Source organism: Arvicola amphibius, unplaced genomic scaffold (assembly GCF_903992535.2).
Source record: "Arvicola amphibius unplaced genomic scaffold, mArvAmp1.2, whole genome shotgun sequence".
Taxonomy (NCBI): domain Eukaryota; kingdom Metazoa; phylum Chordata; class Mammalia; order Rodentia; family Cricetidae; genus Arvicola; species Arvicola amphibius.
Window position 1 is genome coordinate 2271 of NW_024582312.1, and position 24780 is coordinate 27050.

The 24780-nt window shown below is 37.8% G+C and overlaps 1 pseudogene; it reads left to right on the forward strand.

Moving 5' to 3' along the window:
* The first annotated feature begins 2901 nt into the window (after positions 1-2901).
* On the forward strand, positions 2902-18850 carry LOC119805770 (annotated as a pseudogene).
* Positions 18851-24780: the final 5930 nt, after the last annotated feature.

Below are 24780 nucleotides of genomic sequence, written 5' to 3' on the forward strand. Positions count from 1 at the left end.
GTCTTTGTTTTCATTAAATTCAAGAAAGACTTTAATTTCTTTCTTTATTTCTTCCTTGACCCAGGTGTGGGTCAGTAGTTGACTGTTCAGTTTCCATGAGTTTGTGGGCTTTCTGGGGGTAGCATTGTTGTTGAATTCTAATTTTAATCCATAGTGATCCGATAAGACACAGGTGGTTACTAATTTTTTTTGTAACTGTGTAAGATTGCTTTGTTACCAAGTATATGGTCAATTTTCGAAAAGGTTCCATGAGCTGCAGAGAAGAAGGTATATTCTTTCCTGTTTGGGTGGAATGTTCTATAGATGTCTGTTAAGACCATTTGGTTCATTATCTCTTAAGTCTCTTAATTCTCTGTTAGGTTTCTGTCGGATTGATCTGACTATTGGTGAGAGAGGAGTGTTGAAGTCTCCCACTATCAGTGTGTTTGGTTTGATTGCTGCCTTGAGTTCTAGTAATGTTTCTTTTACATAAGTGGGAGCTTTTATATTAGGGGCATAGATGTTCAGGATTGAGACTTCATTCTGAAGGATTTTCCTGTAATGAGTATAAAGTGTCTCTTTCCATCTCTTCTGATTGATTTTAGTTTGAAGTTAACTTTGTTAGAAATTAGTATGTCCACACCAGCTTGTTTCTTAGGTCCATTTGCTTGATAAACCTTTTCCCAACCCTTTACTCTGAGTACGTGTCTGTCTTTGTTGTTGAGGTGTGTTTCTTGTAAACAGCAGAATGTTGGATCCTGATTTTGTATCCAATCTCTTAGCCTGTGCCTTTTTATAGGTGAATTGAGTCCGTTGATATTAAGTGATATTAATGACTAGTGGGTGTTAACTCCGGTTGTCATTTTTTTATTTGGTAGTAGAGATTGTGTGTTTCCTTTCTTTGAGATGTGCTGGTGAAGGGTCGCTAGATGTCTGAGTTATTTTGGGCAATGCTGGACTCCTTTGTTTGTGAATTTCTTTCTGTTACTTTCTGTAAGCCTGGATTTGTGGCTATGTATTGTTTAAATTTGTTTTTATCCTGGAATATTTTGTTTTCTCCATTTATAGTGAATGAAAGCTTGGCTGGGTATAGTAATCTGGGCTTGCATCCATGATCTCTTAGTTTCTGCAAAACATCTATCCAGGACCTTCTGGCTTTCATGGTTTCCATAGAGAAGTCATGTGTTAGTCTGATAGGTTTTCCTTTATATGTTCCTTGACCTTTTTCCTTTGCAGCTCGTAATATTCTTTCTTTATTCTGTATGTTTTGTGTTTTGATTATAATATGGTGAGGGGATGATTTTTTTTTGATCCAGTCTATTTGGTGTTTTGTAAGCTTCTTGAACCTTAATAGGAATATCTTTCTTTAGGTTTGTGAAGTTTTCTTCTATAATTTTATTAAATATATTTTCTGGACCATTGAGCTGTAATTCTTCTCCTTCTTCTACGCCTATTATTCTTAGGTTTGGGCTTTTTATTGTGTCCCAGATTTCCTGAATGTTTTGTGATGAGAATTTGTTGGATTTGCTGTTTTCTTTTATCAGTGCATTTATTTTCTCTATGGTATATTCAAAATCTGAGATTCTTTATTCTATCTCTTGTATTCTGTTGGTTATGCTTGTTTCTGTAATCTCTGTTCGTTTACATAGATTTTCCATATCCAGCTGGCCCCTCGGGTTGTGTTTTCTTCCTTGCCTCCATTTCAGTTTTCAAGTCTTGCACTGTTTCCATTATCTGTTTGATTGTTTTTTCTTGGTTTCCTAGGATATCATTTACGGATTTACTCATTTCTTCAAACTTTTTGTTATTCTTCTCGTCCATTTCCTTAAGGGAGTTTTTCACCTCCTGTTTAAGGGACTCTATTACTTTCATAAAGTCATTTTTTTCTACTTCTTCTTGATTAGTGTGTTCAAGTCCTCCTGTTATAAGTTCGCTGGGTTCTGGTGCTTTCATGTTGTTTTTCAAATTGTTAGAGGAATTCTTGCATTGGCGCCTGCCCATTTCTTCCTCTCAATAATCCCCTTTGGGTCTTCTTTTAGAAGTTCAATTCACCCCAATGAATTCAATTCACTCACCCCAATGAATGATGGATCTTCTGGTAGGCAGTCAGGTCTCCTTGCTGGCCAAGCAGCTCACTGACAAAGGGCCAACCTTGCTGCAGGCAGGCTATTGAAACAGGGGACCTCCCACCGGCCTGGGTGCACTCAATTCCAGGTCCCCGGTGCCCAAACAGGCTGAGCTGTGGGATTTTGTGGCCCCAAAGATGGGAAAATGAAGGGGGGAGGGTTCTGGATGCAAGCTGGGAAGGGACAGGAAGAGAGAGGCAGTATCTGGGGAGAATAACCCCTGCAGGAAGAGCAGGAAGTGTGTGTGGGGGGGTGTTGGGGAATGTCGGTGGTCCCTCTCTGGGCAGCTGCCATGGTTCAGGCACTAACTCACCCTAATGAATGATGGGTCCTCTGGCAGACAGTCAAGTCTCCCTGCAGGCCAAGCAGCTTGCTGACAAAGGGCCTACCTTGTTGCAGGCAGGCTAATGAAGCATGGGACCTCCCACCGGCCTGGGTGCACTCAATTCCCGGTCCAGGCATCCAAACAGGCTGGGCTGTGGGATTTTGTCGCCCCAAAGATGGGAGGATGAAGGAGGGGTTCTGGGTGTAGGCTGGGAAGAGACAGGAAGAGAGAGGCAGTATCTGGGGAGAATAACCCCTGCAGGAAGCGAGGCATTATATTCTTCATGCTTCCATCCAATCCTGGAGGTGAATTTTTTTTCGTCTATAAGTCACCAGTTTGCATTTTTGCTTGGTGATAACAGAGTCTGAGATAAGTAGAAGTTAAAAGTTCCAGCTTGTCCCAAGGTTTAAGTGGAGTTTTAACAAGGGTGACTTAAGTTCTCTCTTAATCCTTCAAATCAATTCTAAATAGCAAAAAGTTAATGCCAAAGTGTGGAATGCTTATCAAGGAGAACCAAGAGATTGGAAGGCAGATGTCCCAGGGCCGTATTGCACAGCTTGAAGCAGAGTTGGCTTTACAGAAGAAATATAGTTAGGAGCTGAAAAGCAGTCAGGATGTACTTAATGACTTCATCATTCAACTTCATGAAGAAGTAGAGGGTATGCAGAGCACCATTCTAGTTCTTCAGCAATAACTAAAGGAGTCTCAACAGTAGTTGGCACAGTACCAGAAACAGCAGTCTCAAGAATCAGCCCCAAGTACCAGCAGGACTACATCTTCTGAACCTGTAGATCAGGCAGAGGCCACAAGCAAAGACTGCAGTCGTCTGGCAAATGGGCCAAGTAATGGCAGCTCCTCCCACCAGCGGATGTCTGGGTCTGGATTTCACAGGGAGGGGAACACAACTGAGAATGACTTTCCTTCTTCTTCAGGGAATGGTAATAAGGCTTCCAACAGCTCAGAGGAGAGTACTGGCAGAGGAGGTAGTAGTTATATAAACCCAGTGTGGGGTATGAAAGTGTAGACTTTCCCACGGGCAGTGAAAACTCTCTCACACATCACTCAAATGACAGACTCCAGTCATGACCCACAAGAGGAGAAAGCAGTGACTTGGAAAGGTAACTGAACTGTGGGTTCCCGCCACATTCAGAATGGCTTGGACTCAAGTGTAAATGTACAGGGTTTTTGTTTGGCTCCTTTTTTTCTTCCTTTTTTATTGCTTCAATACGTCTGCCAATTTGAAAATGCTAACAGTTAATTACTTCAAATGTTGCTAAAAGAACATTTGTGTAGGGTCAAGTTATTTCTATATGAGTTAATTGGAAGTTGTAAATGGGAATCTATAGCAATGATGTCTGTATAAATCTGTCTATCTAGAAGTTGTGCTGTGTAAGGGCATTCTTCTCATGCTGTTATATACTTATGCACCATTCAGACTTGTTAGAGTAGATGTGTGTTAGCACTGCCAAATTTGCCCAGCACAGTAGATTTTATCACTAAGAAGTTGGACTTGGAGTCCTATAGTAGTTTCAGAGTTAGATAGTTTATCCACCATACATCTGTGCATTCATCTTTAGGGGACCAAATGTTTAAGAAATCTGTGTGCATAGTTATTAAGTTTTTATGAGCTCTTGTGTCCTGTTAATGCATATTGCCCTGTGACTCCAGTATATCTCACCCGTACTGACCAAACCTAAATAAAAAAATTATTATAAAAAAATGTAAAATGTATAAGGTTGAGAGATATTAAATGATAGTTTTAGATGGTAAGACATATTATGATAAAAAAGAAATTGGTATACATTTTTGGGCTCACCAACATAGGATAAATAATGGAGTATTTTCTCTGAATGTGTCAAATGCAAATGGATTAGACATTGTAGATGTACATATTCCCTGCATATATTTTATATTGTTATTGCATATAGTTTTCTTATATTAGGTATAGCATTCTTTCAGTATTAAACAAAAATGGAAAATGTAGTGACATTTTATTGGTATTTAAAAAAAATAAAGCTTTCCTTAAGATAGGAGTACAATACACAAATACTAAAGGCCAGGGATGGGATCACAACTTTAATCCCAGGACTCAGGAGACAGACAGACAAATAAATCTCTATGAGATCAAGGCTACCCAGGGCTACACAAGATCCCTCCCAAAACAGATCCAGGTGGTGGTGGCTCATACCTTTAATCTCAGTGTTTAGAAGTCATATATATTTAATCTCTGCACTAGGGAGGGGGAGACAGGAGTGATATGGCTAAACTAAGAGAAGAATATAAAAGTGAAGAGACAGAATCTCACTGGAGTGTGGAGCCTGAGTATTTATGAAAACAGGAGCTTACTTTTCAGTCTGAATATTTGGTGGAGGTAAAATGTATCTCCACTGGTTTACAGCTTTGCTTTTCTAATCTTCAGCTCAAACCCAATATCTGCCTCTGGATTTTCACTTTTCATGTTAGATTCCTATTGTATGATCTTTCTCACTGTGTGCCATCTCTTTCTCTCCCTCAAAAGTCATTATTCATTAAGCACATTCATTCAAAAGATAAAAGATAGTTATCAGAAATAATGATCACAGCTGTACAAAAGAAACTCCTGGTTGATCACAATTACATCCAAGTTTACCATGAAGTTCAGTCATTTCATATTTACTTCTTTTCAAGTTGACAATAAACTTGGTTTTGTCTATAAATATTTCACCCATGTTCTTCAAAGGATCTTACATCTTGCAAATCAAAGTTCTCTTAGTTCATTATTTAGACACATCAAAACATGAATAGATATTTTTATATGTGTGCAAGTGCATTACATTGTATGTGTGTACATGAGCCCAGGAGGTTGTGGAGGGCAGAAGATGTTGTCAGATTGTCAGATCACATAGAACAGCATATATATGTGTGTGTGTGTGTGTGTGTGTGTGTGTGTGTGTGTGTGTGTGTGTGTGTGTGTGTGTGTGTGTGTGTGTGTGTATGTATGTATATATATATATATACATATATATATATAAATGTAATCCATCTCATAAATAAACTGAAAGAAAAAACACATGATCATTTCATTAGATGCTGAAAAAGTATTTGACAAAATTCAACACCCCTTTATGATAAAGGTCTTGGAGAGATTAGGGATACAAGGGTTATGCCTAAATATAATAAAAGCTATTTAGAGCAAGCCAACAGCTGACATCAAAATTAAACAAAGAGAAATTCAAAGACATCCCACTAAATTCAGGAACACAACAATGCTGTCCACTCTCTCCCTATCTCTTCAATATAGTGCTTGAAGTTCGAATATAGTGCTTGAAGTTCGAATTGGAAAGGAAGAAGTTAAACTTTCATTATTTGCAGATGATATGATGGTGTACATAAGCGACCCCAAAAACTCCACCAAAAAACTCCTACAGCTGAAAAACACCTTTAGTAATGTGGAAGGATGCAAGATCAACTCCAAAAAATCAGTTGCTCTCCTATACACAAAGGATAAGGAAGCAGAGAGGGAAATCAGAGAAATATTACCTTTCATGATAGCCACAAATAGCATAAAATATCTTGGGGTTACTCTAACCAAGGAAGTAAAAGATCTATTTGACAAGAACTTTAAGTCTTTGAAGAAAGAAATTGAAGAGGATACCAGAAAATGGAAGGATCTCACTTGCTCATGGATTGGGAGGATCAACAAAGTAAAAATGGCAATTCAACCAAAGGCAATCTATAGATTCAATGCAATCCCCATCAATGTCCCATCAAAATTCTTCACAGATCTTGAGAGGACAATAATCAACTTTATATGAAAAAACAAGAAACCCAGGATAGCCAAAACAATCTTATACAATAAAGAAACTTCTCGAGGCATTACCATCCCTAATTTCAAACTCTATTACAGTAATGAAAACAGCTTGGTATTGGCATAAAAACAGAGAAGTAGACCAATGGAATTGAATAGAAGACCCGGATTTTAACCCACAAACTTATGAACACCCGATTTTTGATAAATGAGCCAAAAGTACACAATGGAAGAAAGAAAGCATCTTCAACAAATGGCGCTGGCATAACTGGATGTCAACCTGTAGAATAATGAAAATGAAGAAGAGAAAGTGGGAAGTACTCTACAACATATGGGCAAAGGAGACCACTTCCTACATATAATCCCAGCAGCATAGACATTAAGGTCAACTTTGAATAAATGCAACCTGCTAAAACTAAGAAGCTTCTGTAAAGCAAAGGACACTGTTAGTAATACAAAAAGGCAACCTACTGATTGGGAGAACATCTTCACAAGCCCCACAACAGACAAAGGTATGATCTCCAAAATAAATAAAAACTCAAGAAACTAGACTTTAAAATGCTAATTATCCCAATTAAAAAACGGGGTACTGAACTGAACAAAGAATTCTCAACAGAATAAGTTCAAATGGCCAAAAGACTCTTCAGGTCATGTTCAACCTCCTTAGCTATATTTGCAGGCAAATGCAAATCAAAACAATTTGAGAACCATCTTACACCTGTCAGATTGGCTAAAATCAAAAACACCAATGACAGCCTTTGCTAGAGAAGATGTGGAGTAAGGGGTACACTCATCCATTGCTGTTGGGAATGCAATCTTGTGCAACCACATTGGAAATCAGTGTGGTGGTTTCTCAGGAAATTTGGGATCAACCTACCCCAGGACCCAGCAATCCCACTATTGGGAATTTACCCAAGAGATGCCCAATCATATTACAAAAGCATCTGTTCAACTATGTTTATAGCAGCATTATTTGTTATTGCCAGAACCTGCAAACAACCTAGATGCCATCCAGTGTAAGAATGGATGAAGAAACTGTGGAATATATACACATTAGATTACTACTCAGCGGTAAAAAGCAATGATATCTTGAATTTTGCATGCAAATGGAAATAGAAAACACTATTCTGAGTGAGGCAACCCATATCCAAAAAGATGATCATGGGATATACTCACTCATAATTGGTTTCTAGCCATAAATAAAGGACATTGAGCCTATAATTTGTGATCCCAGAGAGGCTAAATAAGAAGGTGAACTAAAAGAAAAGCATATACTTATCCTTTTCGATATTGGAAGTAGACAAGATTGCCGGGCAAAAATTGGGAACTTGTGGGTGGGGTGGGATTAGGATAAGGGGAGCTGGGGAGAGAAATGTGTGAAGGGTAGGATGGGGAGAGCATGGGGGTATGGGATGGTTGGGATATAGGAAGGGTGGATATGGGAGCAGGGAAGAATATATCTTAATAAGGGAGTTATTTTAGGGTTGGCAAGAGTCTTGACTCTAGAGGGGTTCCCAGGTGTCCAGGGAGATATACCCAGCTAGGTCCTGGGCAGCTGAGGAGAGGGAGCCTGAAATGGCCTGATCCTAAGGCCATACTGATGAATATCTTGCACATCACCATAGAACCTTCATCTGGCGATGGATGGAAATAGAGAAAGAGCCCCACATTGGAGCACCAGACTGAGCTCCCAAGGTCCAATTGAGGAGCAGAAGGAGGGAAAACATGAGCAAGGAAGTCAGGACCACGAGGAGATCACCCACCCACTGAGATGGTGGGTCTGATCCAATGGGAGCTCAGCAAAGCTAGCTGGACTTGGACTGAAAAAGCATGGGATAAAACCAGACTCCCAAACATGAAGGACAATTCTCTGAATGTGGGGGACAATTAGGGCTGACTGATAAGACAACAACAGTGGCCCTGGGTTTTGATCCTAACATATGTCCTGGCTTTGGGGGAGCCTAGTCTGTTAAGATGCTCACCTTCTTGGACCTGGATGGAGTGGGTTGGACCTTGAACTTCCCACAGGGCAGGGAACCCTGACTGCTCCTTGGACTGTAAAAGGAGGGGGAGGGGTGTCAAGAGAGAGGAAGGAAATAGGAGGTGGGGAAGAGGCAGAAATTTTTAATAATAATAACAAAAAAGAAAAAAATTATACTTGTTGTTTTGGGAAATAATTTTATTGAGAGACAAAGGTATAGTAATAAAAGTCAGTATTCATAACAGATAATTTCTGCAAGCAAGCTTCTGCACAGGAGAATAATAATTAGCAGTGAATAATATACAAAATTTTCGAAAAACTTTTCTTAATTAATAATTTATTAAAATATAACTACATCATTTTCCTTAAATATGAACTAAAAGTACATGTGGGTCTTATTTGAACCTGAGTATATCATTTTTCAAGAAGAGAAAAGATTACAAATATGCTAGGAAGCTTATTTCTAATGGTCATGGTGCCATCTTTCTCTTGGTTTTCCCATAAACATTCATGCTGCTATAATCAAAAAATATGGACTAACCTCTGTCTAAAATATGAAAATACTCAGAAATGTCCATGTACTTTCTTCTCATGAAATTTCAATGACTAATGTAGGGTACTTTGTGTCCCCATAGTTGTCAGTTTATACTTTGTTTATGGGAGACTGTGCCTCATATGACAAAATAGCACAAGGAGAACAAATAATGTGTTGAGAACATTGGATCTCTTTAGAATGTACATGTGGTGAGAATTCCAGAGAAATTGTAAAAAAAAAGCAAGTCAAACACCTGAGAGGTGTGTTTAATCTAATATGTCTGCATAAATTCCTGGGATGAACCTGTATTCTGTGAGATTTGCACCCCCTGGTGGCCCTGAGTGGCCTAAAGTGAGGTTTATGTCTGAGTTAACACTGAAGTCCCATCACTGTGTCTCTAACACAGTAATAAGTGGCAGTGTCCTCAGATATCACACTGCTCATTTGCAGGTACAGAGTATTCTTGGCATTGTCTCTGGAGATGGTGAATCTATCCTTCACAGATGGTGCATAGTTTATAGTACTGCTGTCTTGCTTAATCTCTCCAACCCACACCAGGCCTTTCCCTAGAGCGTGGCAAAACCATTCCATCCAGTAGTCACGGAAAGTGAATCCAGAGGCTACACAGGATAGTCTCAGGGAATCCTCCAGGCTTCACCAGGCCTCCTCCAGACTCTACAAGCTGTACGTCAGACTGGACACCTGCAAACACAGAGAATGTTGTTAGTAAATTGCTCTATTTTTTATATATCTTGTTCATGTTCACCAACACACTCAGTATCTCTTCTTCAGAAATTACCTTTTAAAAACGCAACAAGGAAAACCCAAATCAACACCAAATCCATTGTGTGTTTTTGTCTGTGCTGAACACTGAATGTTAAGACCTGGGCATCCAGGACTGATTCCATTGTCTGAAATTCAGGGTCAGTGCTTATCTGGTTTTCCTGAGAAGATATGGGCCTTATTTTCACGCCTTCCTGCTATATAAGTTCTGTTGTTGGAGCTAAGAGATAGAGTGTTTTAATATGTTTATAAATGTTCTGGGGAAGTCTAGCAGGAAAGATAATGTTAGGAAATTTTTGTATCATACTATGCTATTTTTGGGACACATAAAGTATCATCTATTTCATTTAATAATCACAATCAAAATATGCATTTTAAGAATAATTTCTGCCCACTTTTTATATCCTGTATTATAGACGTCAGTGAGCATAGCTTCCTAAATGCTTTGGATATCTTTCCTTATACTGTATTGACTTCAACACTGATGCACTAGGTACCGCCTGAGTCAGATACAGCCCTATGTGTAGTTGCCTCTGGAGGTTAGAAGCTCTATTTTTGTGTTGAGATCACTGCATTGTTGTGACATGACTGAATTCAATTGTTCAGGAGGTCACCTCCAGAGACTTTGTCCACGTTCATGTGCACCAAGGAGTATAAAATTATTGTTTTATTTCCATTTTACTCTCTTTTTCCAGAATATCTACCTATCTGTTTATTAGAAATGGGCAGTGACTGATAAGCTGAAGTTCAGGATACAACTCAGGATTTGAACTCTACATGTTCTATACATATGCCTTCACAGGCCTCCCAGGAGGATAACCTCAATCGTAACAACCTTTCCCTTTACCTTTCTTATTCAGTCTGTTTCATGCCCTTTTCCAGATAGTTACCTATCATGATATGTGAAGTAAAAATTATCTGTCGTTTAATTTAAAGACAGAGGACTGGATCTAGGGAAAAAGTCATACTGAGTGAGGTAACCCAGACACAAAAAGGCAAACATTGTATACATGCACTGACATGAGGATGTTTGTTCTTTAGGTTTAGGTAAGTATGCTTTACTCCACATAACCAGATTTATTAGGTTTAAATTATGGGACTAGCCAGTCAGGTTAAATCTATCCAGGAATTAGAATGGAATGCAGAGTTATGGGCTTGGATGTTGTGCAATGGAGTAGGATCAAAGTGTAAGAGAGTTAGAAGAGGGAAGAATAGAGGGTTTATAGAGAGGAAAAAGTAAAACTAAAGGCCAATTGGAGGTTCAAATGGAAAACATTGAAATAGAAGCTGCCTAAATTGCATACAGATAAGAAGGCAATCTAAATAGAATTCCATATAACAGGGTAGATGAAGATGTAGCTGGACATCTCTCATAATCAAATGAGGGCTCCATGTCTAGGAATAGGTTATATCTAATTAGATTATTGTTCAAGTAAGTCACACACAACACCAAAACAACCCATTCTACTCCTAAGTATTACTTGGTGTCCACATAGACAATACCGATAAAGACAATACTAATACAAATCACTGAAAATGGATAACTTGAACTGTTTCTTACCTTGAATTTTCACCCCTATTGATTAGTAGTCACAGGAACTAGAAGGTATTATGCATGCTACCAGAGTAGAAAGATAAATTCCAAACCAGCTATTACCCTAGCATTTACCTGCATAAAATATGTGTTAGCATAATACTGGCACAAAACGTCTGGGAATAACCAACCAATGTCTGATTGCCTTTAAGGATCATCCAGTGAGATGAAAAACATATATGGCACTGCTCTTATGACCAAGAACATGAGGAGAGATTGATCAGGGTTCTATGGAAAAGTCAAGTACTAGTCTTATTCTAAAGTATCATAGCATAACATTATTCCTAATGACATTCTACAATATTCATAGATCAGTGGTTAGCTCAGCCATCATCAGACATATTTCGTCCTTTTTAAGATAACTATGAATACAGAAATCTATTGTCAGAAAACATGCAGAGAGTGAGACACAATGGAAGAATCAATACTAAATGGGAACTCTGTAGAACAGGTGAAAGCAGAATATAAGAGTCTAAAGAGGTGTCAAAGAACACTAGAGAATCTGGGCAGTAGTTGTGCCTGCCTTTGATCCAAGCACTTGGGAACCAAAAGCAGGCAGGTCTCTGTGAGATTGAGACCAGCCTGATGTATAGAGCATGTAGCAGGAGTGTTCCAGGACAGCCAAGGTTAAACTGAGAAACCATGTCTCAAAAGAACGGGAACACCAGGAAAACTGGGATTGCTAAAAATATCAATAGAAATAAACAACTGATGAAACAGGTGGAATGTAGGATGGGACCAGGGTCTTAATTATACACATCATACAAGTGCTAAGATCTAGAATTTACATGGCAGTACATAAATTAAATGTCAGAGAAATATTAGTGCTAATCAGCACACTGATAGATGACATCAAAAAAGAAATAGAGACGACCAATAAATATTTTTTAAAAGTATTCAGTATTCATAGACACCATGCTAATTCAAATTAAAACCACTTTGAAATATGAGTTTTCCCAAGTAGAAGTGGCTTTTATCAAAAGTCTGTCAAATTCTTTTGATCCTGCTGGGCGGTGGTGGCGCACGCCTTTAATCCTAGCACTAGGGAGGCAGAGGCAGGCGAATCTCTGAGTTCGAGGCCAGCCTAGTCTACAAGAGCTAGTTCCAGGACAGGCTCTAGAAACTAGAGGGAAACCCTGTCTTGAAAAACCCAAAAAAAATTCTTTTGATCCTGAGAGAAAGTCCTCATTCACAGTTAGTAGTGCAAAAATTAGATCAACCATTGTAGAAATCTGACTGGAGATTTCTCATAAAACAAAAACTAAAACTATCATATGATCTTCATGTGTCTCTCTTGGAAAAATACCCAGAGTATACAATAAGTTATATATTAATATTTAGATCAAATGTTTGTTGCTGCTTTGTTTACTTCAGTAAAATATTAAAATTAACCATTATTCATAAAGAGACCAGAAATAATGTGTATGAGTTACATAAAATAGGAAAATATTGTTCATCTTCAATGAATAATGAAATTACAAAGTTTGTAGGAAATGGATAGGTATAGAGTATAAATATTGGGAAGTGGGATTAGAGTACGGAGAGGGAACTGGGATTTTATTAAAAAATATAAATGTAGCAAACAAACAAGCAAAAGATATAAAAGAGTAGCTGAGGTCACATAAACACTGATGATAACCCAATTACACCTCATACAAAGAATCTAGACACAGCCAGACACACACACACAGACACACACCCGCAAACACACGTGTGTACAAAATAATTGTATCTGTGGTACATTCTATCTACTATAAAAGAGAAAAAGAAAAGCTAAATAGTCACAAATAAGGAAGGACTTATTGCAGCCAATGAATATGAATTAGGAAAGAAGATAAAGCTAAATATTTATCTGGTTCTTACTCTATAAATAGTTTTTTCATTTTTAGTTTTAAGATGGTGAATAAAAGTGTATTTGACAGAGAATTTATTATATTAAACATAAAGCTCCAGAGTTTTGACTCCAAATGACCACTCTAATGGATAAATCAGATTCAATTATAATAAACAAGACTGTCATATTCCAAATAATTTAGTTATGTTCTGTAAGTTTCACAGATTTAATTTTGAACAATTTCTGATTTTGTTTATTTTTCTTATTTTATTTATCAAAAATTTTATTAATAATTTCCACCTCCTCCCTTCCTCCTATTTCCTTCCCCCTCCCATTACCCTTCCTTCCCCTCCCTCTCCTGTCCAAAGAGCAATCAGGGTTCTCTACACTGTTGGAAGTCCAAGGTCCTCCCCCCTCCATCCAGTTCTAGGAAGGTGAGAATCCAAACATACTAGGCACCCACAAATCCAGTATATGCAGTAGAATCAAAACCCAGAGCCATGGTCCTTGGCTTCTGAGTCATCCCTTATTGTTCTTCACGTTCAGAGAGTCCAGTTTGACCACATGCTCCATTAGTCCCATTCCAGCTGGCCTTGGTGAGCTACCATTAGATCAGCCACACTGTCTCAGTGGGTAGACGCATCCTTCGTGGTCCTGACTACCCTGCTCATTGATCTGTTGTTTCATTGGTTAATTAATAAAGAAACTACTTGTTCTGATAGGTCAGAACATAGGTGGGTGGAGTAGAGGAAACAGAATGCTAGGAAGAAGGGAAGTGAGGAAATCACCATGGCTCTCCTCTCTGGGTCAGTCGCCATGAAGCCAACCATCAAGTCAGACATGCTGAATCTTTCCTGGTAAGTTACCATCTTGTGGTTCTAAACAGATTATTAGAAATGGGTTAAACAAGATGTGAGAATTAGCTTATAAGAGGCTGAAACTAATGGGCCAGACAGTGTTTAATTGAATACAATTTGTGTGTTGTTATTTCAGGGGTTAAGCTAGCTGTGCAGGAACTGGGCAGGCCTGCCCACAGCTTATCACTACAGAATGATGCCCATGTGGATAACTGTATCCACAGAAAGCTTGAGAAAGCTTGGGAAAGAATAGAGTAAAGCATGTTTTCTTGGTAGCAGCAATTTCTAAGATCTGCTCTGCTTGCTAGAGGCAAGCAAATGCTCTCATCTAAGAGAGGCTTCCTGACTCAGCTTTAGCTGCAAAACCATGCAGACCTTTTAAGAGGTCCTGCCATGAAACACTTACATAGTGTTGATGAAAACCCGAGCGCATGTTTTTTGGTTTTCAGCTGTAGCAGAAAAAAGTTGGGCTGTTTTAAAATGCCTGCTATCTGGGCCATCCTGTCAGGGCAGGTGGTCCAACTGACTGTGTCTGTGAGCAGAATGCTGCAGCTTGCTTGCTGGCAAGTACCTTGAAATGCCATAGAGTTGTGGAGATAAACATGGCTCCTGCGGGTACCTCTGCCATGAGTCTGAAAAGCTAAGGAATGGGCTAGATCCAGCTGCCAGAGTCACAGCTTTAGTCCTACCAATATTGTTTGGTAAATTAAAGACTCATGTGGTCACAAAAAGAGAGATATACAGGAAAAGAAAGATTCAAAGTCAAAGAAAACTTCTAAATGTTTTACAGTGTGTTAAAAATATATGCAAGCTAAAGGATAAAGTTCTTAAAAGTAAAAAAAAAAAAAACAAAAAAAAAACCCAAGAAAAAATAGAGAAATTGGTTGTGGTGGTATACACCTTTAGTCCCAATGCCTGGGAGGCAGAGGCAGATAGATCTATGTGAGTTGAAGGATAGCCTGCTCAATAGAGTTATTCCAGGACAAAGATATACAGAGAACCTGTCTCAAAAAATAAAAGTAAAAATAAAGAAAATAGAGGTTAAAATAAAGCCACACAAAGATGGAAAATACACAGAGAATCTTGATACTGTATGTTATTATGCTCTCTTTGAATTGTTTGAATGCTGAGGAAGGAGCAACAGCTGCTAAAAGATATTTGTTTATAAATGATGCTGAACTTATCCAACATAGATATTTTAAAAGTACCTTAACTTCAATATTTGGATCTAAGATTATGATGCTTTGGAAAAGTTCTTCTTTTGTTTTCACAGAGGATGAGACCCTGTGGATTGCTTCAATGCCAATATGGTATGATGGACCATGCCCTCTTGAAAGGTTGCTGCGACCAACTTTAGAAAATTACTTCACTCAACTGCCAACTGAGATGAACCTGGCAGACAGGTTATACCATGAAAAGATCTAAATAACAGTGCCCCCATTCAGCATGAAGCAGTTTGGAGGTAAATAACTGTGCCCATATTCCCAAATATTGTTTATAAGTGTTCTTTTATATTTAAAGGGGGAAATGATATAGATATGAATTATTTACATTGGTATAAATTTTACTCTATTGATATAAATTTAAGGTGAATTTTGTTATATGTACATGTATTTCTGATACTCATAAAGGTATCGTGACTGTGTAGTTCATTTAAAAATGTAATGTATATAGGTTGTTAATGGATAATCGTCAATAATAGTTAAACTTGTAGTCATGTTAGATTTTCTATATATATAATATGTATATATATATATATATATTAGACAGACATTCTTCATATCTTTCAAAGACTACAAAATATAACATTTAATGTTTTAATAACTTGGGGTTTTAAAGGACAACAAGACATATCTGCTCCTGCCAGCACCAATCTACTTCAAGAGGAAGATGGGCATCGAAGAGGCTCCTTATGGAGTTTGATAGCCATTTGGACAAGAAACTGCTCTTGCCTAGACTGTTGTATGAACTGGACACAAAGAACCCGCAGAGAGAGGACTGCTGAACTTGCCTAAAGGTGAGATGGTCTTTCAGGGTTCCTGACTCATGAGATTCTGTGAGATATTCTGCAGGACACAGAAAAAAGTGACTGAACTGTCTTTGAATTTTCTTGCCTCATGGAAATGTTGGCTAGATACTATGGGCCTATAGGCTTAAGATGGATGCCTCAACCATATGAAAAAACTTTGGGTGACTGTCCAGACAACGAGATGTCTCTGTCATTTCTAGAGTTTTGGATGGTGCTTACTTCTTGTTTACTCAGGTAATATTATATCCTTCTGGAGTCTTTGATGGAGTTGAAGAATAAATATATAGTTATAGTTTTCCTTACTTATGATAAAAGATAAAGTAGATATAAATATTGTAACTATAATTCTTGCTTGATAACTATTTTGTTATATGTAATTTTACTATGTTAAATTTAAAGCCTTCCTTTTTGTTTAAACAGAAAAGGGGAAATGATGCAGGAGTGTCTCTATCTATCTGTTGTTTCATTGGTTAATTAATAAAGAAACTGCTTGGCCTGATAGGTCAGAACATAGGTGGGTGGAGTAGAGAGAGCAGAATGCTGGGAAGAAGGGAAGTGAGGCAATCACCATGACTTTCCTCTCTGGATCAGTCACCATGAAGCCATGAATACAATTTGTGTGTTGTTATTTCGGGGGCTAAGCTAGCTGTGAGGGAGCATCATTACAGCTCTCCTTCCTTCTGCTCCTCATTTGGATCTTGGGATCTCAGTCCAGTGCTCCAATATGGGGCTCTGTCTCAATCTCCATCCATCTCCAGATGAAGCTTCTATGGTGATATGCACAATATTCATCAGTATGGCTATAGGATAGGGCCATTTCAGGCTCCCTTTCCTCAGAAGTCAAAGGAACTAGCAGAGGACATCTCCTTGGACACCTGGGAACCCCTCTAGAGTCAAGTCTCTTGCCAACCCTAAAATGGTTCCCTTAATTAAGATATAAACTTCCCTGCTCCTGTATCCACCCTTCTTTCATCCCAACTGTCCCATTCCCCCAAGCTCTCCCCATCCTCCCCTTCTCACTTTTCTCTCCCCATCTCTTCTTACCCCCACCCCACCCCAAGCTCCCATTTTTTTGATTGGAAATATTGTCTACCTCCATTATCCAGGAGGATAACTATATGTTTTCTTATTTAGCTTCTCTAGGATCATGAATTATAAGCTCAATGTCCTTTATTTATGGCTAGAAGACACTTATAAGTGAGGACATACCATATTCATCTTTTTGGGACTGGGTTACCTCACTCAGGATAGTGTTTTCTATTTTCATGCATTTGCGTGCAAATTAAAGATGTCACTATTATTTACCGCTGCTTAGTAATCTAATGCATATATATTCCACACTTTCTTTATCCATTCTTCCATTGAGGGGCATCTAGGTTGTGTCTAGGTTCTGGCTATTACAAATAATGCTGCTATGAAGATATTTGAACAAATGTTTTTGTAGTATGAGAGGGCATCTCTTGGGTATATTCCATGCTTCTTATTTGGATATTAGGGATCCAAATTTAGAGTCTCTTGCTCATAGAACTCTGTTACCAACTGAGCTGTTTTCCCGACCCTCAATTTTCTTCTACTTTGATATTTTGTATTGAATCCAGGGCCTAAAATGTACTAAGTTAGAACTCTGTTACTAAACTATAACAGCTGCCCCCTCTAATTGCTCCTGTTGGTCATGAAATCATTTGTGCAGTGCCTTTCCTATGGCCATGTGGACGTCTTATTAGAAAGAGAGCAAGAATAGTTCAAAATTAAATTAAGATGAGGTGAAGAGTTTAAAGAGACCTGCAAGTCATGAGGAATTAGAAGCTGTCATCAGAAACCTCCATACCAAAGAAAGCCCTGGACCACATGGTTTCAATGCAAAATTCTACCAGAATTTCCAAGAAGAGTTAATACCTATACTCCTTAATGTGTTGCACAAAATAGAAACAGAAGAGTCATTGCCAAACTCCTTTTATGAAGCAACAGTTACCCTGATACTAAAACCACACAAAGACTCAAACAAAAAAGAGAATTATGGACCAATCTCACTCATGAACATCGATGCAATACTTTCAATAAAATACTGACAATCTGAATCCAAGAACACATCCAAAAAATTATACATTATGATCAAGTAGGCTTCATCCCAGAGAGACAGGGCTGGATCACCATACGAAAATCTATCACTGTAATCCATCATATAAATAAACTGAAAGAAAAAAAAAACACAACAACAACAACAACAAAAACCAAAAAAACATATAATCGTTTCATCAGATGCTGAAAAAGCATTTGACAAAATTCAACACCCCTTTATGATAAAGGTTTTAGAGAGATCAGGGATAAAATGTTTATTCCTAAATATAATAAAAGCAATATACAGCAAGCTGACAGTGAAGATCAAATTAAATGGAGAGAAACTTAAAGTCACTCCACTAAAATCAGGAACAAGCGAAGGCTCTCCACTCTCTACACACCTCTTCAATATAGTGCTTGAAGTAAATAGAAATTTACTCTTTACAGCTTTCCTTAATGTATGCTTTTTTGTAATTGAAACATATTAAGCTTTGTATCATGATATTAATAGTCATATAGAGTAATAACTAATTTTAGAAAAAAAATCTTCATTAAACTTATTGTACATGATTTGAGATTGAGTATCTATTGCTTTTCAGCCATGAACCATAAGCAAGTCTAACAATGACCTTTGAATATACAAAAGGAGGATAGGCAACCACAACTGTGATTTCTTCCTGGACTACAGTAACACCACAAAGCTGAAAAACACCACCTAAAGATCGTTTTTTAATTACAAACTTGGTCTGAACAATTTTGAAGGGGCTAGGCTTGATGATTCAACCTAACAGACTATTCTAGTCAGGACATGAGACAAGCACTATACTGTCCATTATACAAACTAGACAAAATATAATACAGCTACTTCTTCAGTGCTTGATAATTAATAGAAGATTTTCTTTTCAGGATCTCCTAAAGATACCATTGAACCTAGACACCAGGAGGCAAATTTATCAATATGATTCCCGCTATATTCATAGCAGCATTATTTGAAATAATAAGAACATGGAAACAACACAAATGTCCCTCAACTGAAGAATAGATAAAGAAAATGTGGTATATTTACACAGTGGAATACTTACTACTCACTGGTAAAATAAAATGAAATCTTGAAATTTGCATGCAAATGGATGGTAATAGAAAATTATGAGGGAGGTTACTCAGACCCAGAAAAATGAACATGGTATGTACTCACTCATAAGTGTACACTAGCTGTAAAGCAAAGTATGACAAGCCTATTGTCTGTGACCCTAGAGAAGCAAGGTAGCAAAGTAAACCCTAAGAAAAAACGTATATAGATCCACCTGGAAATGGGGAATAGTCAAGATCTCCTGAAAAAATGGGAACATGGTGTGGAGGGTACAGAAGGGTCAAAAGTGAAAAGGATGGGAGAAGGGGAGGGGTTAAGAGAACTTGAGGGAAAGGGATAGTTGAGATGGAGGAAGAACAGTGATGGAGAGCAAGGAAGGAGATATTTTAATTGAGCATGCCATTGTCAGGCTGGCCTGGAACTACAAAAATTCCAAGGAATCAACAATGATGACCCCAGCTAAGACCCTAAGCAATAGAGAAAGGGTGCCTGAACTGGTCTTGCCCTGTAGTTAGATTGATAAATATTATAAATGTTACCATAAACACTTAATCCAGCAATTGATGGAAACAAAGTCAGAGACCTGCAGCAGAGTGCTGGCTCCCAAAGTTCAGTTTAAGAGTAAGAGGAGTGATAACATGAGCAAAGAGGTCAACACCACAATGGGGATATCTACTGCAACAGTTTACCTGAGCTAATGGATATTCACCAACCCCAGTCAGACAGTGAAGGATCCAGCATAGTACCTAACTGGACCATTTGGATATGAGACACAGTTGCATGGCTGGGGCAGACTGTGGGGCCAATTGAAGAGGTACCAGAATTTATCCCTACTTCTTATAGTGCTTTTTGGGAACCTATTCCTTTTAGAAGGATATCTTACTCAGTTTAGATATAGTATGAAGAACCTTGATTTTCTCCAAAGCAATATGTCTCACCCTTTCTCAGTAGATGATATTCAGTTATGCCAGCACCATTTGTTAAATATGCTTTCATTTTCCATTTGATATTTTTTGCTTTTTGTCAAAAATCAGGTGTTCAAAAATGTATGAATTAATATCTGGTTCTTGTATTCAGTTCCATTGGTCCTCCCTATACTTATGCCAATACCAGGCTGTTTTCAGTACTGTAGCTCTATAGTAGAATTTTAAGTCAGAGAATGAGATGCCTCCAGAATTTTTTTTCAGGATTGTTTTGTCTTTTCTGGGTTTTTTGCTTTTCAACATAAAGTTGAGTATTGTTCTTTTGTGGTCTGTTAAGTATTTTCCTGGGAGTTTGATGGGCATTGCATTGAATCTGTGATGGAGGCGGGTCTTCTATCAATCTGTTGATTTCATTGGATAATTAATAAAGAAAACTGCTTGGCCTAATAGGTTAGAAAATAGGTGGGCGGAGTAGACATAACAGGAAGAAGGAAGTGAGGTAGATGGCTCAGACAATTGCCCTGCCTCTACAGCCAGATGCAATGAAGCTCCAGCCCAAGATGGACATATGCTAGAAACTTGCCGGTAAGACACCGCTCATGGTGTTACATATATTATTAGATATGGGTTAGTCAAGATGTGAACAAGAGGCTGAAAATAATGGGCCAGGCAGTATTACAGAATACAATTTGTGTGTTGTTATTTCGGGTGTAAAGCTAGCCGTGCTGGAGCCTGGTGGGATGAGAAACAGGCCTGCCTGCATCTCCTCACTACAAATCTGTACATGGCTTTTGGTAGGATTGATATTTTTACTATGCTAATTCTACCTATCCAAGAACATAGGAGATATTTTCATTTTCTGGTGTCTTCTCCAATTTCTTACTTTAAAGATTTAAAATACTTGTTATACAAGTCTGCTACTTTTTGGATAAATTAATCCAATATATTTTATGTTAATTGTGGCTGTTGTGAAGAGTGATGTTTCTCTGACTTGCTTCTCAGCCTATTTATCATCTTTTTAAAGGAGGGCTACTAATTTTTAGTTAATCTTGTATCCTGCTACATTACTGAAGTTGTGTTTATGAGTTGTAGAAATTCCTTGGTAGAAGTTTTGGGATCACTTATGTAAATTATAATAACATCAGCAAATATTGAGAATTTGATTTCTTCTTTTCTGATCTGTATCCCCTTGATCTACTTTTGCTGTCTTATTGTTCTAGTTAGAACATCAAATACTATAATGAATAGATATGGAGACAGTAGACAAACTTGTCTTGTTCCTAATTTCAGTGGGATTACTTTGAGTTTATCTCTCTTTAGTTTGATGTTGGCTGTTGGCTTGCGGTATATTGCCTTTATTATGTTTAGTTATGTTTCTTGTATTGCTGTTTTCTCCAAAACCTTTATCAAGAAGACATGCTTTATTTTATTGAAAGCCTTTACAGCTTCTAATGAGATGATCATGTGATTTTGTTTTTCAGTTTGTGTATATGGTAGATTATAGTGACAGATTTTTGTATGTTGAACCATCCCTAATCTCTGGGATGAAGACTACAATGTCATAGTGTATGATTTTTTGATATGTTCTTAAAATCAGTTTACTAGTATTTTATTGAGTATATTTGCATCTATGTTTATGAGTGAGATTAGTCTGTAATTCTCTTTCTTAGTAATGTCTTTATGTGGTTTGGGTATCAAGATAATTTTAGCCTCATAAAAAGAGTTTAGCAATGTTTCCTCTGTTTCTATTATGTAGAACAATTTGAGTAGTATTAGTAATAGTTCCTCTTTGAAAATCATATAGAATTCTGCTCTGAAACCATCTGTTCCTATACTTTTTTGCTTGGGAGACATTTGATGACTGTTTATATTTCTTTAGCACTTATAAATCTATTTAATTTGCTTATATGGCCTTGATTTAATTTTGGTAAGTGATATTTATCAAGGAAAGAGTCCATTTAAGATTTTCATTTTTGTTGAGTACAGGTATTTGATATATGACCTGATGATTCTCTGGATTTCCTCTATGTCTGTTATAACCCACTTCTCATTTCTGATTTTGTTAATATGAATATTCTCTCTCTGCTTTTTGGCTCATGGGGATAATGGTTTATCTATTTTGGTGATTTTATTGAAGAACGAACTCTTTGTCTCATTGATTCTCCACATTGTTTTCATTATTTCTATTTTGTTGATTTCAACTCTAAATTTAATTATTTCCTGTTATCCAATCATCATGGAACTGTTTGCTTCTTTTTGTTCTATAGTTCTCAGATGTTCTGATAGCTCACTAATGTAGGATGTTTTCAGCTTCTTTTTGAATATTGGTGCTATGGAATTTCCTCTTAACGCTACGTTAACTGTGGCTCATGAATTTGGATATGTTGTGTGGTCAGTTTCATTGAATTTTATGATGTCTTTATTTTTTTTTTCTTTATTTCTTTCTTGACCCGTTGGTGATTCAGGTGACTATTGTGAAATTTCTATGTGTTTGTGGGCTTTCTAAAATTAGTGCTGCAGTTGAATTCTAATTTTAAGCCCTGGTAATCCAATAAGATACATGGGATTCTCACTTTCTCTTTTATGGGGTACAGTGCGTTTGGTTTATGTTACATTTTTGATCCATTTGGACTTGAGTTTTGTGCATAATGATATATATGGATCTATTTTAATTTTTCTACATGGTTATATTCACTTATACCAGCACTTTTATTGAATATGCTTTCTTTTTTTCCATTTGACTATTTTTTGATTCTTTATCAAATATCAGGTGTTCATAGGTGTTCATATGGATTAATACCTGGGACTTTGATTTGTTTCCATTGGCCCTCCTGTCTTTTTTAATGACAAAATCAGGCTGTTTATAGTACTGTAGCTCTGTAGTAGAGTTTGAAGACTGGGATTGTGATGCCTTCAGAAATTCCTTTGTTTTACAGGATTAATTTTGCTAGACTGGGTTATTTGCTTTTGCATATGAAGTTGAGTATTGTTCCTTCAAGGACTCTGAAGATTTTTGCAGGAATTTTGTTGGACATTGAACTGAATCTTTAAATTGCTTTTGGTAAGATTGCCACTTTTACTATGTTAATTCTACATAACCAAAAGCATTGGAGATATTTCCATTTTTTGCTGTCTTCTTCAATTTTTTTCTTCAAAGATTTGTAGGTCCTGTCATACAGGTCTTCCTCTTGTATGTTTAGAGTTGATCCAAAATATGTTATGTTATTTGTGGCTATTGTGAAGGGTGATGTTTTTTCTGATTTCATTCTCAGATCATTGGTGCAGGAGAGCACTTCCTAAATGTAACCCTAGTAGCACAGATACTGATAGCAACAATTAATTAATGGGAGATCCTGAAACTGAGAAGCTTCTGTAAACCAAAGGACATAGTAAACAAGATAAAATAGCAGCATACAGAATGGGAAAAGATCTTCAACAACTTCATGTCAGACACAGGACTTATCTTCAAAATATACAAAGAAATCAAGAAATTGGTCATCAAAAGAACAAATAATCCAATAAAAATGGGGTACAGACCTACATAGAGAACTCTCAAAATAGGCATCTAAAATGTCTGAAATACGCTTAAGGAAATGCTCAAAATCCTTAGCCAATAGAGAAATACAAATCAAAAGAATTCTGAGAATCTTTCTTATACCTGAAAGATTGACCAAGATCAAAAACACTGATAACAACTTATACTGGAGAGGATGTTGGGGAAAGGGAACATTCCTGCATTACTGGAGGCAGTGCAAACCAATACAGCCCCATTAAATATCAATATGGCATTGTCTGAGAAAATTAGGAAACAACCTTCCTCAAGACCCAGGAATAACACTTTTGGTTATATATGCGAAGAATGCACAATTTGTACCACAAGGTCATGTGCTCTACTATGTTCACAGAAACATTGTTTGTCATATCCAGAACACGGAAAAACCTAAATTCCCATTGATTGAGGAATGGATAAGGAAAATGTGACGCGTTTACACAATGGAGAACTATATAGCAGAAAAAAATGGCATCTTGAAATTTGCAGGCAAATGGATGTATCTAGAAAACATCATATCGAATGAGGTAACTCAGACCCAGAAAGACAAATATCATATTTACTCAAAGGTAGCTTTTAGACATAAAGCAAAGCAGACTATACTTCACAATCCCAGAGAACCTAGACAACAATAAGGACCATAAGAGAGACATACAGGGATCAAATATACATGGGATGGAAATCAATTTTCCAGATGACATTGGATTCAAGGCTCAGACTGCTGCTCCTTGTAGTGCAGTCAGGAACACAGTTCCAATCATCTCAGAAGTTTCTTGGCACTCCCAGAGGTCACTCAGCATTACCATAGGATGGGTCTGCAATCCTAGATGTCATATGGTCTGCTTCCACAGAGGTTTCTTGCTTGAGCCTGATCCTACAGAGTTCACTGTCTTGGGTCTCCTCCTAACTCCTGCCTGCTCCTGTGAAACTGCACCCTCATACTTGCTCCTGTGGAGGTTGCTGGTTCCGACCTGGTCCAACCGACATTACTCATTTTGTCTTGCTCCCATGGAGGTGACTCGCTAGGTCCTTTTCCTACAAACGTCACTGGCTCAGGCCTGCTTCTGTAGAGGTTGCTGGCTCAGTATTACTTCTCCGGGTTTCTGCAACAGCAGACAGAGGTCACTGGCTTGGGCCTACTCTGCTGGAGGTTGCTGACTTGGGCTGGCTTCTACATATATCCTTGGCTAGGGCCTGCTCCTACTGTGGATGCTGGCTCTGACCCAGTCACACAGAGGCCTCTGGCTCAGGCCTTTTCCCTCAGCAGTCACACAGTCATTCCTGTTCCTGCAAGGTCACTGGTTTTGGTCAGGTCTATCGGAAGTCAAT